At 40.4% G+C, this 12,200-nt stretch overlaps 2 non-coding genes across 2 annotated transcripts; both read left to right on the top strand.

Annotated features, from left to right (window-relative positions):
* The first annotated feature begins 1,622 nt into the window (after positions 1 to 1,622).
* trnal-uaa (transfer RNA leucine (anticodon UAA)) lies at positions 1,623 to 1,705 on the top strand. The gene has a single exon. It is a non-coding gene; the product is annotated as a tRNA-Leu (tRNA).
* A 10,156-nt stretch (positions 1,706 to 11,861) lies between these two features.
* Positions 11,862 to 11,943, top strand: trnas-gcu (transfer RNA serine (anticodon GCU)). Its single transcript has one exon. It is a non-coding gene; the product is annotated as a tRNA-Ser (tRNA).
* Positions 11,944 to 12,200: the final 257 nt, after the last annotated feature.

Genomic DNA, 12,200 nt, shown 5'->3' with positions numbered 1-12,200 from the left:
TTTTTCTCTGTAGCTCTAAGGCTTTGTCATTTAGGTGTGCTGTTTTTTTTTACATGTTGAAAAAAAGTCGCTAAATCATACGAAACATAAAAACTCCAATTGTAAACAACTGACCATTCATATTCCTGAATTTTAAACCTATGGAGTATTTATACCTTGTCTTTGTATTTGTGCATATTACAGAGCTCCTTTTCAAAAGCTGTCAGTATAGAATAGTGCTTAGGTTTCCTGTTTTTTTTTACCCAGGTGGTCCAGATAAGACTCTTGGTATAGGAGCGCGTCTGTGTTGCCTTCTGGATTTCAAATGAGCAGCTCAGTGCAGAAAAGAACCCTGTAGAACAGCATGTACATTTGCATGGACAGTAGATTTTTCAGAAAGTGTAATTGGATTATAGCACGTGCCCCTGACGATGTTGTTGATACGTCATATGTGATCTTTTTTGTATTATATGTATTTTTGTTGTTCAAATAAAAAAATATAAAAAAAACTTTCAGGATGCTTGCTGCTGTAAAAATAAAATGACATCAAGGGCGCTGTACGCAGAGGTCTGAAACCTGCTCCACTTTATCCAAGAACTTTATCCAGAGGTGTTAAAGAAAATTGATTTATTTTCCTGACTGCAATGTATGGTGAAGCATAAAATCTAGCTGCATAAATCTCTATTACGTGTCATTTATGAAGGCGTTTCAAATAGCAGCCAGTGAAGGATTAACGTTTTTGGAGCATGTATTATATTCTAAATACTCTTACTTAAATACGCTTAAATTCGCATGCTGTTATTTAGACATCGCAAACCAGTCTGACCTCATACAACATTCTGTGCCCGCTGAGTAGATCTTAAAGCAGCTACAGCCAGAGTAGCAGTAATGGCAACACAGTGCTTGGAGTTCAGCTTTTCTTATTTCTTCTGCGGAATCACTGGTATCGGAATATACTGACCCGCATAAGAAGCGCTACCGGTTTCAGATAGTTTTTATTGAGTGCTGCTCTAAACTTTACATTTGCTTAGACTTGTTTTCCCCATGAAAAAAGACATTTCCCTAATTACATTTAACTTTTTTTTTCATTTATCATCAAGTAGAAATAAAACATATCATTCCATTTAAGAGCCACAGGCAGGATGGCTGGTGGTCCAAGGCGTTGCGTTCAGGTTGTAGCTTCCCCTAGAGATGTTTGTTCATATCCCACTTCTGACAAAGAAGTTAGAGTGGAAACGGTAACATCCTTAAGTAAAAAACATCTCACATTTCATGTGTTTAATGTTAAGTGTCTTGGTGTTTGATGGCTCTTCTCTCTTGCAGGGTGATGGCAAAATTCTTGAGAGAGGGAGTCTCCTACGTAAGGCTGCTCTTCGTCAAGAGTGGAGACAACAGGAACAGACTTCAAACCGACATTAATTACTGAGAGCAGGCGAAAACGTCTTTTGAAATGAGGAAATGTCTGCTGACAGTAAACAGAGCTCACGGTGAACTGCGGACAAGCGCTCCTCGTTAGTACAGTGCTGAGTACCCCTGCTTGTTGCGCGGGAGACCGGGGTACGTTTCTGTGACAGGGCGCTGTTTTTTTTTTAATAGATGAATCATATTCAAATGTTAAACAACTGAGCAGCATATTGCTGTAGACCAGGATGGCCGAGTGGTTAAGGCGTTGGACTTAAGATCCAATAGACGAAAGTCCACGTGGGTTCGATCCCCACTCCTGGTAGTGTCGTACTAAGTTTGAAGTGACAAAACACTTTGATGATTTACACTCTATTTAAATATAAATTTCAGTTCAGTTCTCTTCACTCCCACTCCCTGGCATAACTGAACTCTCACTATCGCATACTGAAGGCTTTACATCCATTAGCTGTGATACAGCTCCCAGTAAAGACAGAATCAAACAGTTTGTTCCGTCTCGCATGGTGATTCTCGATCCAAATGAAATGTTTAATATGATGCCTCGAGAAAAAAAAAAGGAGTGAATTTCCGCCTGTAATGATTGATGCCCCCTCAAACATTTTGTAACATCCCCGGAAGTTTATACAGTAGAATCCTGGTTTGTGGCTTAAATTCAAGGTAAACAAGACTAAGGAAACGAGTTGGAAACGATGTCGAACTGGAATTTAATCACCCGGAATATTTCACTACGTTGGACAATATGTGCCAGAGAGCAACGCTTTAGATCCCTTCGATAGCTCAGTTGGTAGCGTGGCGGACTGTATTAAAAACAGTTAGGAATCCTCAAGTCGCTGTTTTCACTCCAGCTCGAAGGAAGGTGCTTTTGTGAACTTTAATCAAAGAGTTAAAATAGCGAATCTTTTTCACTCAGACGTTGATCAAAAGCTCAATAAACGATGAAGCAGAGGCTCTTGTTCCGAATTCAGCTAACATCTAATTGTCTTGTTTTGGCCAAGATCTGATCTTTGAATTAAGAGACTACTCTGTCTGATTTGTAATTCAAAAGTAGATACAAATGTCACTGTTTTCAAAGGATAGGTACTTAATTGGCTTTATGATTTGGTATTGATTTTGTATCGTTATATTATTAAGTTTGTGCTTTCTGTGTTTTTTATCATATTGTGAACTTCTTTTTTAAACAAATGCTTACAAAGGCAAACACAGCACACATCTGTTTATACCAGCGACGAATTGTACATTTTTATTAAGTACAATCTACTGTATTTTTAGAAAAAAATGGCGTACTGTGCACGATATGTTGCAGAAACACAACCTGATATTTTCATAATTATTATTTTAATCATTTGACAAGTATGAGGTCCCGGATCCAAATCTTCAGTTCTGTTTTTTTTTTTGTGTATCTTCTCTTCCTCTCGTGGAAATCACAAGATGTGAGCAAATGTTTTTTGTTCACGTTGCGATCCAAAGAGCCTCAGACGCACAGTCAACAGTAACCAAACCAGAATGGATTCTGCTGGGAGCCGGACTGAGCTCATTCTCACTCCCTGTGCTGAAAACAGAATTATCTATTCCCCGAACATCGTCTACAGCTGCTAGATATTGCTCTGCGTCCTACTGCTCCAGCAATTCCTTTGACCAAAGAGAGATCACTTGTGCGCTTTTAACCTTCTTGCAGCTACAGGCTCTTTGATGGTTCATGCTGATCATCCTGTGGATCCAAAAGAAAACTTTAAAGCTGATACATTTTCGATTGTAATTTGCATCTAGCTACAACGTCCCTGGAAAAGAGATTTTATTAGTTGCGTGCAATCGGTATCTTTTACTTGACGTATGGTAGTAGAAATAGTTTGAAAAATGTTTTCTTAAGAAGATTGTATTGCCAGGACCTGCATTTAGCGCTCAGTAGCGATTTCGCTGTTGATATAGATGGAGAAGAAATGTAAGATGAATGGATGATCTAAGCTAAAATAGCCCTAACACCCCTCCTGTAACAGTGTTTGTATTCATAGCAAGTAATATTCTTTTTCAAACCCGACCGTTGCTTTTGCATTAAGTGTTATGTAACCATTAGTGGTTTCGGTAGCTTCTGAAGAGCGCACTTTTCCAAACTGAAGCCTATAAGAACATTATTCAAGATGCACCATGGCCCAGAATCGTGCATCGGGACAAGGATTAACATCAATTGAAAGTACTCCCAAATAAAAGATTTGACCGAAAAATTAAAAGAGTAGGCAAGTATTAAAACAAAACCATAACTTCTTGACATAACTTCCAAACTCTTTCCTGGTTCAGGCCATGTAAAATGACATCATTAGTGGTCATGCCGAGGTTGTGAGTTTAAGCCTCACCTGGAGCAGCCTGGTTTTCTGTCTTGACATGTAAACAGTGTTTTATGTTATTTGCTAAATGGAGAGAGGATTCTGTGTTAATTGTGCTCCTCCTTGAAGAGGTCAAGATGAGATGTTCACGAGGCTGGTGGTAAATATCCTATCCAGGAATATTTTTTGTTCTTTATTGGGGAATATCGAATATCCGGGCTGTATATCAGGGCTGTAGGGGGTCAGATATATAGATGTAGTAAACACATTAGTGGAGACGGTGTGTCTGCTCTCTGTGAGAGAGACTGGCGGGAAGAATAATCTGTGGTCTGGGAAGAAGAGACCCTCGTTGGAAGAGCGGCGCTCCTCACAGGAGAGAATGAAAAAAATCTTTTTCAGGGACGCTGATTTTTCTCTTTGGGGGAGTTAAAAGCACTTGTGGCGAGTGACCTAGTGGTGCAACGGTAGCGTGTCTGACTCCAGATCAGAAAGTTGTGTGTTCAACTTACGTCGAGATCAGCTGATGTGTTTGCAGGTGCTGTGTTGCATGTGTTTGCCGAACCCGGAAATTACACCACGCAGTTGGGTTTTATCTGTACACCACTTAAGTAATCTGAATGAAATAACAGAGCAGTACAAAACACCCAGTCAGGAGCTTATGCAGCGAATCATCTTGAACACGACAAGAGAAAAGGCACACTGCACAAAAAGCCTGATTTAAATCACAAAACCCCGGGAGAAGTCGAATCGACAATCTTATAAAACGAAATCAGACGCATTATCCATTAAACCACTAGCCCGTCACGTAAATGAATTGCACCATCGTGAGTTCTGCGCCGCTACTAGTAATACCCCACCCCCATCTTAAATTCTAAGTGAGAAACGTGTTTTCTACATTTTTGTCAGTTTTAAAACTAGGAGTATACGGCACTCTGCACAGTGTACGAAGTAAATTATTTTCGCAGTAATTAATTTATTTATTATATTTATTAATAAAATAATAAAATAAATTTACTTCGTACACTATGCAGAGTGCCGTATACTCCTAGTTGCGGCACACACGATATATACAGTAAAAAGCCTCAGGCACTGTGTTAGATGTGTTTTCGACGTTATATATGCGTTTATTAATGTCGTCAATTTTACGGTTGCAATTCGACGTTGATTATACGTCGCAACGACGCATATATACGTATAGCCGTATTTTCGCTGTGAATATACGTATATTCGACGAATCACCGCCCACTGAGAATAGGTTTATTCCATGCTGAAAAGAGAAGAGAGAAAACATAACGTTTCAGCTGTGAAACCTTCTTCAGGTTTGTTTTCTCTCTTCTATTTTCAGCATGGGATAAACCTACAGTATTACTTGTTCCTTTGCAGATTCGAATGCTGACGTAGCTACCCACCTGAATATATTAAACGTTTCATCTATATGATTAACATAATGTTCTCCTGAATAACTACTCGAAAGAAGCCGCAGCTCAGGTGTTAGAGATATTTGAAATTGGATCAGTGGATTTAGAGTCCAGACTGTGAACTGACAGCTGACACAGGTCTTTTATAGAACCGTTTTGATTTTCTCTACTTTGTCCCCGTAACGTCATTGTCCTGCTCGCAGCCGAGCCCGACACACGGTACCATCTGGTTTCTGTCGCTGGGCGGGTCTGTGTGGGTTCTAATGCCCCAGTATTATGACGGGGACACTGGACTGTAAACAGGTGCCGTCCTTTGGCTGAGACGTAAAACCGAGGTCCTGACTCTGTGGTCATTAAAAATCCCAGGTCGTCTCTAAAGAGTAGGGGTGTAACCCCGGCATCCTGGCCAAATTTCCCATTGACCCTTACCAGTCATGGCCTCCTAATAATCCCCATCTCTGAACTGGCTTCATCACTCTGCTCTCCTCCCCACTAATAGCTGATGTGTGGTGAGTGTTCTGGCGCACTAGGGGAGTCCCCATTACCTCTAAAGCGCTTTGAGTGGAGTGTCCAGAAAAGCGCTATATATATTTAAACATATGTAATAAAAATATCATGTTTGATTAATGTAAAAACTGATAAAGCTAATGCTTTTTTCAGGGCTATATCTACTTTTTTTAAAAAAGAGAAGTCTGTCGCGATTGTGAAATTTGGAGAACATGCACCAGCGGGTGCCTTCACATCTCCAGCTTCAGTCTCGCCTGTAGCTGCAAGAAGGTTAAAAGCGCACAAGTGATCTGTTTTTGGTCAAAGGAATTGCTGGAGCAGTAGGACGCAGAGCAATATCTAGCAGCTGTAGACGATGTTCGGGGAAGAGATAATTCTGTTTTCAGCACAGGGAGTGAGAATGAGCTCAGTCCGGCTCCCAGCAGAATCCATCCTGGTTTGGTTACTGTTGACTGTGCGTCTGAGGCTCTTATGATCGCAACGTGAAAAAAAAAACAATTGTTCACATCGTGTGACTTCCACGAGAGGAAGGGAAGATATCATTTTTAAAAATATCAGGACTGAAGATTTGGATCCGGGGCCTCATACTTGTCAAATTATTAAAATAATAGTTATTAAAATATCAGATTGTGTTTCTGCAACATTTTGTGCACAGTACGCCATCTTTATCTAAAAATAAAACAGTCACAACGAGGCCTTTACACGCAGTCTGGGGTATTTTTCACTTTTATATTTTTGCCACTTTATATCGAACCTGTTATACTCCCAGAAGTGCACAGTAGATTGTACTTAATAAAAATGTACAATTCACCGCTGGTATAAACAGATGTGTGCCTTGTCTGCCTTTGTAAGCATTTGTTTAAAAAATAAGTTCACAATACGATAAAAACACAGAAAGCACAAACTTAATAATACAACGATACAAAATCAATACCAAATCATAAAGCCAATTAAGTAGCTATCCTTTTAAAACAGAGAAAACCTTTATATCTACAAAAAACTTGACATTTGTATGTATTTTTGAATTACAAAGCAGACAGAGTAGTCCCTTAATTGAAAGATCAGATCTTGGCCAAAACAAGACAATCAGACGTGAGCTGAATTCAGAACAGGAGCCTCTGCTTCTTCATTTATTGAGCTTTTGATCAACGTCTGAATGAAACAGATTCGCTATTTTAACTATTTGATTAAAGTACCTTCCTTCGAGCCGGAGTCAAACTAGCAATTTAAGGATTCCCAGCTGTTCCCACTACAGTCCTTCACTCTACCAGCTGAGCTATCGAAGGAATGTCAGGTGCTGCTCTCTGTCACATACTGCCCAATGTTGTGCAATGTTCCGGATGATTTAAACCACAGATCGACATCGTTTCCAACTCGTTTATTAGTCTTTTTTACCTTGAATTTAACCCACGAACCAAGATTCTACTGTATAAACGTCCGGGGATATTACAAAATGTTTGATGAGGCATCAATCATTCCAGGCGGAAATGGACTCATTTTTTGTCTCGGGGGATCATATTAAACATTTCATTTGGATCGAGAAGAGGATCACCATGAGGAACAAAACTAAGTTTCATTATGTGTTTATTAGAAGCTTTATCACAGCTAATGCATGTAAAGCCTTTAGTATGCGACAGTGAGAGTTCAGTTATGCCGGGGAGTGAAGAGAACTGAAATTTAGTAAATTCATATTTAAATAGATTGCACATCTTCTAAGTGTTCACTGCAAAATTACAGGAGTCTACCAGCTGCCAGACGTGCTTGTTTTGGGACTATTTCCAATAAGTATCACATTAGTAGTTGTGTGTCCTTACTGGTATCTTTTAAACTGTGAGGGACATTCGGTTATATACAAACGAGACAGAGACACAGTAATAATCCTATTTTACAGTGTCCTGCATTTTAATTTACTGATCAGATAAATTGAAATGTTCTGATTCAGAACCCCTGCAGTTCGTACTAATTAGAACTCAACAATGCTCCTGAGTCCTGAGCACTACACTGAGCACACGTTCAGCTGGGCTCTGACTTTTTTCAGTATGACTTTTTGTTGCATTTGATTTCGGAGCTGGAGATGATCTCCATATTCTACTGCACTAACAAGTCTGAAACTTAGAACACAGTACACACTTTCTAAATGAAGTCAGGCTGTTAAAAAATTAAACCAGCGCCCTGTCACAGAAACGTACACCGGTCTCCCGCGCAACAAGCGGGTGTACTCAGCACTGTACTAATGAGGAGCGCTTGTCCGCAGCTCAGCGTGAGCTCTGTTTACTGTCAGCAGACATTTCCTCATTTCAAAAGACGTTTTCACCTGCTCTCAGCTTTTTATAGACGGTCATAAACGCTCAAGAAGTAATTCATTTCAGTTTGAAGCCTGTTTCTGTTGTTTCCGCTCTTGATGAAGAAAAGCCGTGCGTGTGAGACTCCCTCTCTGAAGAAGATTGCCGTCACCCTGCAAGAGAGAAGATCCATCAATCACCGAGGCAACCACTGAGACAATTAACATTAAACACGTGAAATGAGAGATGTTTTCTACCTAGGGATTTTATCGTTTCTACTCTAACTTCTTTGTCAGAAGTGGAATTTCAACAAACGCCTCAAGGAGAAACTGCAACCTGAATGCAACGCCTTAGACCACCAACCATCCTGCCTGGGGCTTTTATATGGAATTATATTTTATTTATTTCTACTTGTTGAAAAGAAAAAAGTGAAATCATGTAATTAGGGAAATGTGTTTTGTTCATAGGGAAAACTAGTACGAGCAAATGTAAAGTTTAGAGCAGCGCTCAATAAAAACGATCAGAAACCGAACGCGCTTCTTATGCGGATCAATATATTCCGATACCGCTGGTTCTGCAGAAGAATAGCCGAACTCCAAGCACTGTGTTGCCATTACGGCTACTCTGGCTGCAGCTGCTGTAAGACCTAATCAGCCGGCACAGAAAGTTGTAGGAGGTCAGACTGGTTGGCACTGTCTAAATAACAGCGTGCGAATTTAAGCTTATGTATTACTATTTACAATGTAATACATGCTCTAAAAGCGTTAATCCTGCACTGGCTGCTATTTGAAACGCCTTCATCAAAGATGCGAATTAGAGATTTATGCAGCTGGCTTTTATGCTTCACAATACATTGCAATCAGGAAAATAAACCAATTAGAATAATGCAAAACAACGTCTGTTCTTAAAAATGATAGCTGTTTTACACTGACGTCGCTCTTTATGAGATAATCCAGATTGTGAAGACGACTGCACCCTAGCAGATCAAAATATTACACAAAGGCTGTAAAGCACACTCTGAATCGATCCGAAAATTTGATTTCCGCGAACCGTTTAGGCTCCAACAGGGAACTTGGCGCGTCTCCTGCAAAGCATTTACTTTACTGGTGCTTTTAACAGACTGTTTTATCTAGCTCGTCAGGATGGCCGAGTGGTCTAAGGCGCCAAACTCAAGAACTCTTGTCTTTCCTTGCTTGGGTGTCCCGGTCCTCTGAATAGACAGGTGGGTTCATATCCCACTCCTTACAGCTACTATCTTACATGTTTCCCGACTGTTGTGCTCGCTAACACGGAAAAATGGAGAAACCAGTTTGCGGGCACATGATAGGCAGGGAAATGCTTCGTGAACTCTTCAATGTGATCAGCAGAAAGTCAAATAGGCTTCGAATTCTGCCTTAAGAACTGTTTGGGCTGCCTGTAATCTGGAAAGATTTACTGCAAGGTATGCATTCAAATGTGAAAGACCGCAATAAAAAAAACAGAAGAAGATTTATTAAAACATTGTTTTCCTTGCGGTTTCTCCTGTATTTCACTAAATGTGGCATTGTGAAATCAACCTGTAGCCCTACGGAATGCAGTCACTCTCCCAGTGACAGCGGCAGGAGCCGAGACGATTACAGTATATCAGAGCTCGAACAGAGTTCGAAAATCGAGGCAAAGTGAAACATTTGTATTAAACTTTCCTATGTGCCTGGCCTTACTGAAGTATTTGTAGCTGTATTTCAGCTTCTGTCTATTTCTATACATTACAGTAGATAGTGTTTAGCCACAGAAGAGAGATACAAGCGCTATACCCCCACAGTAACCGTCGATTCCAATAACCTTAACTAAAGCAGGAAGATCAGTTTCTGCTGGACACAGCTGTTTTCTGAACTGCAAATCTCCAACACAGGCTGGGGGCGCTGTGTGTCCAGGCTGAGCGGTTATATGAGAAAAGACTCAGCGAGCTGCAGGCGCGGCTCATTACTCTGCGCTCCCCGTGAGGAATGCGCGCGTCCTCCCTCCTTTATTACCTTCATACACTCCTCTCAAACCACAGCAAACTCGGTGAACATTTACTGGGTCTTTCTTTCCGAGATCACAGGCAGAAACAATAAACACGCTGAAAACAGGAAGGCATTCCTGATCGTAGGCGAAGATGCGCAAAAATAAATCTCCTAAAATCCAATAAAGTCCTGTCACGTCCAGGTACTATTCTGGTGTATCTGAATAGTTATGGACATGTTGTTACAAAAAAGAGACAAATTAACTTTTTTATTTCATTCGAGCTGTAAATTTGAAAATGCTTTATTTTCAATTATCTAAATAATACAAAACACAATCACTCATCGTAAGCGTCTGACCATTGATATTCCGGAATTATGAGCCCGTACACAGGCATTGCGAAATCACACGCTCACAAGCAATTCAACGAATATGATGCTTTTCAGGGGCTGAATATTAGACACGAGTCATCGTGCGGAGTTTTTTCCTCCTGTACCGCAGTCTTTGCTTCGTAACACCCCTCTTGCCGCATGTGCGCTTTATTTTCGATTTTCTGTATAGAACACCGAATATCTTGAAGAAGTCTGGCAAGCGAGGACTGCTGGATTATTGACGTGTAAACATTGGTTCAAAATCAACATCCTCTGCTATTGCCGTTGCTTCTTTGATAGTTTCTTCAAATTCCTCATCTGACTTTCAATATCAAGGGATATTGTGCATAATACCATACTATCTGTAGCTTTCTTTTGATCGCCTGTTTTATTAAAATGCCAGCCTATTTTACAGTTATTTTAGATGTTTGGCAAGGTGTAATATCCTCCCTCGCATCCTCAGCTAAAATATTTTAAAAGTACAACAAAATTACATTATATTGAACAGCACTAGGTTAACATTTAGAATTCAAATTAAGGTAAATATACGAAAATATTAAAATATAACTCCGACGATCTGTCGTTTTTGCTTGTCAAGTTCTCAGATAATTTTGCATTGTATTTTTAATTATTTTAGCTGAGGATGCAACAGGAGTATAAGTGAATTTTCCCGCCACACATTGGAACATAAATTTCCATGGGTGAATACTATCTGCTTGAAAGTTTCCCTTGTCGGTAATTATTGGAAATTCCCGGTAATGTTAACTCTACTGCAGTCTTTACCTCTGACCAACCCTCAATTGTTTACTACTGCAAATATCAAAATAGTTAAGGTTTTGCGGACAAATTAAATATCTGTGGTGATGATGTTTACTATGGGAGGAAGTGCGTCCCTGGGTGGGCTTAAAACACCCAACGTTGGGTTAAGAGCCGAACACGCCAACCAAATGCACCACAGAAACGCTTACCCGCCGCTTTTTGGCATTTACATACTTTTGGTGAACACAAAATTCGCTCACATTTCATCTTTCATAAGATATATGATTTAAAAAAGTTCCACAAAGGAAATGAATACATGCATTAAACCAAATCAAGACCTCTGTGAGTGTCCCAAATGATCTGTTCTGTAAAACAAGACAGGAAGAAAGGTTACGCTAGAATTTGAACGCAGGACTTCCTCTTTATTAAACAGGTGCTTTAACCAGCTAAACCACGGCGCCGGCAGAGCACTATGCTTACAGCCACGTGGACATACCGCTCTGAGACATCTGCGTTCGGTGTGCGCTGAGCCTGCTCGCCGAGCAAGTTGCCTCCTTTTCATGCACTAGCAACCTTGATACTAAGAGACAGGATGAGAAATGGCTTTTATCTGGCACTTTTCATATCCAAGGAGATCAATGTGCTTTCCGTGTACAACAGGGTGTCCTCTATACTCGCCACTGAAGCACAGGACACGCCTGGTGGATTGACATCACTCAAGCAAAATAGTGAAATGGCAGGTGGAAGAGGAAAATGACCATCAAGAATGAAGAAAGATGATCTTGAGCGCGCCAACTCATGTCCGAAGGGACTGACTTTCTTGACGAGGTGGCCGAGTGGTTAAGGCGATGGACTGCTAATCCAGTGTGCTCTGCACGCGTGGGTTTGAATCCCATCCTCGTCGTTTTGAGCTTCTGACTTGTGATCCATTTCTAAGTCGGGTTTGTGCACTTTTGCTACTGTAGTAGAGCAGTAATATTTCTAGCGTTGGCTGAACATGGCTTACAGCAGTAGCTGACAGACAATAGTCTCTTAATATTTAGGTTACACTTATGTTTTGTACTGCTTTCACCTGATATTAATAGTAGTCCTGATGAACGGTTTTGGGACATGGTGCATCTTGAAAAATGTTCTTGTTAATTTCAATTAGGAAAAACTGCT

This window comes from Atractosteus spatula, chromosome 10, assembly GCF_055471065.1.
Source record: "Atractosteus spatula isolate fAtrSpa1 chromosome 10, fAtrSpa1.hap1, whole genome shotgun sequence".
In the NCBI taxonomy this organism is placed as follows: Eukaryota; Metazoa; Chordata; class Actinopteri; order Semionotiformes; family Lepisosteidae; genus Atractosteus; species Atractosteus spatula.
Note: the sequence above shows the minus strand (reverse complement) of the source record. Positions and strands in the feature narration are given on the sequence as shown.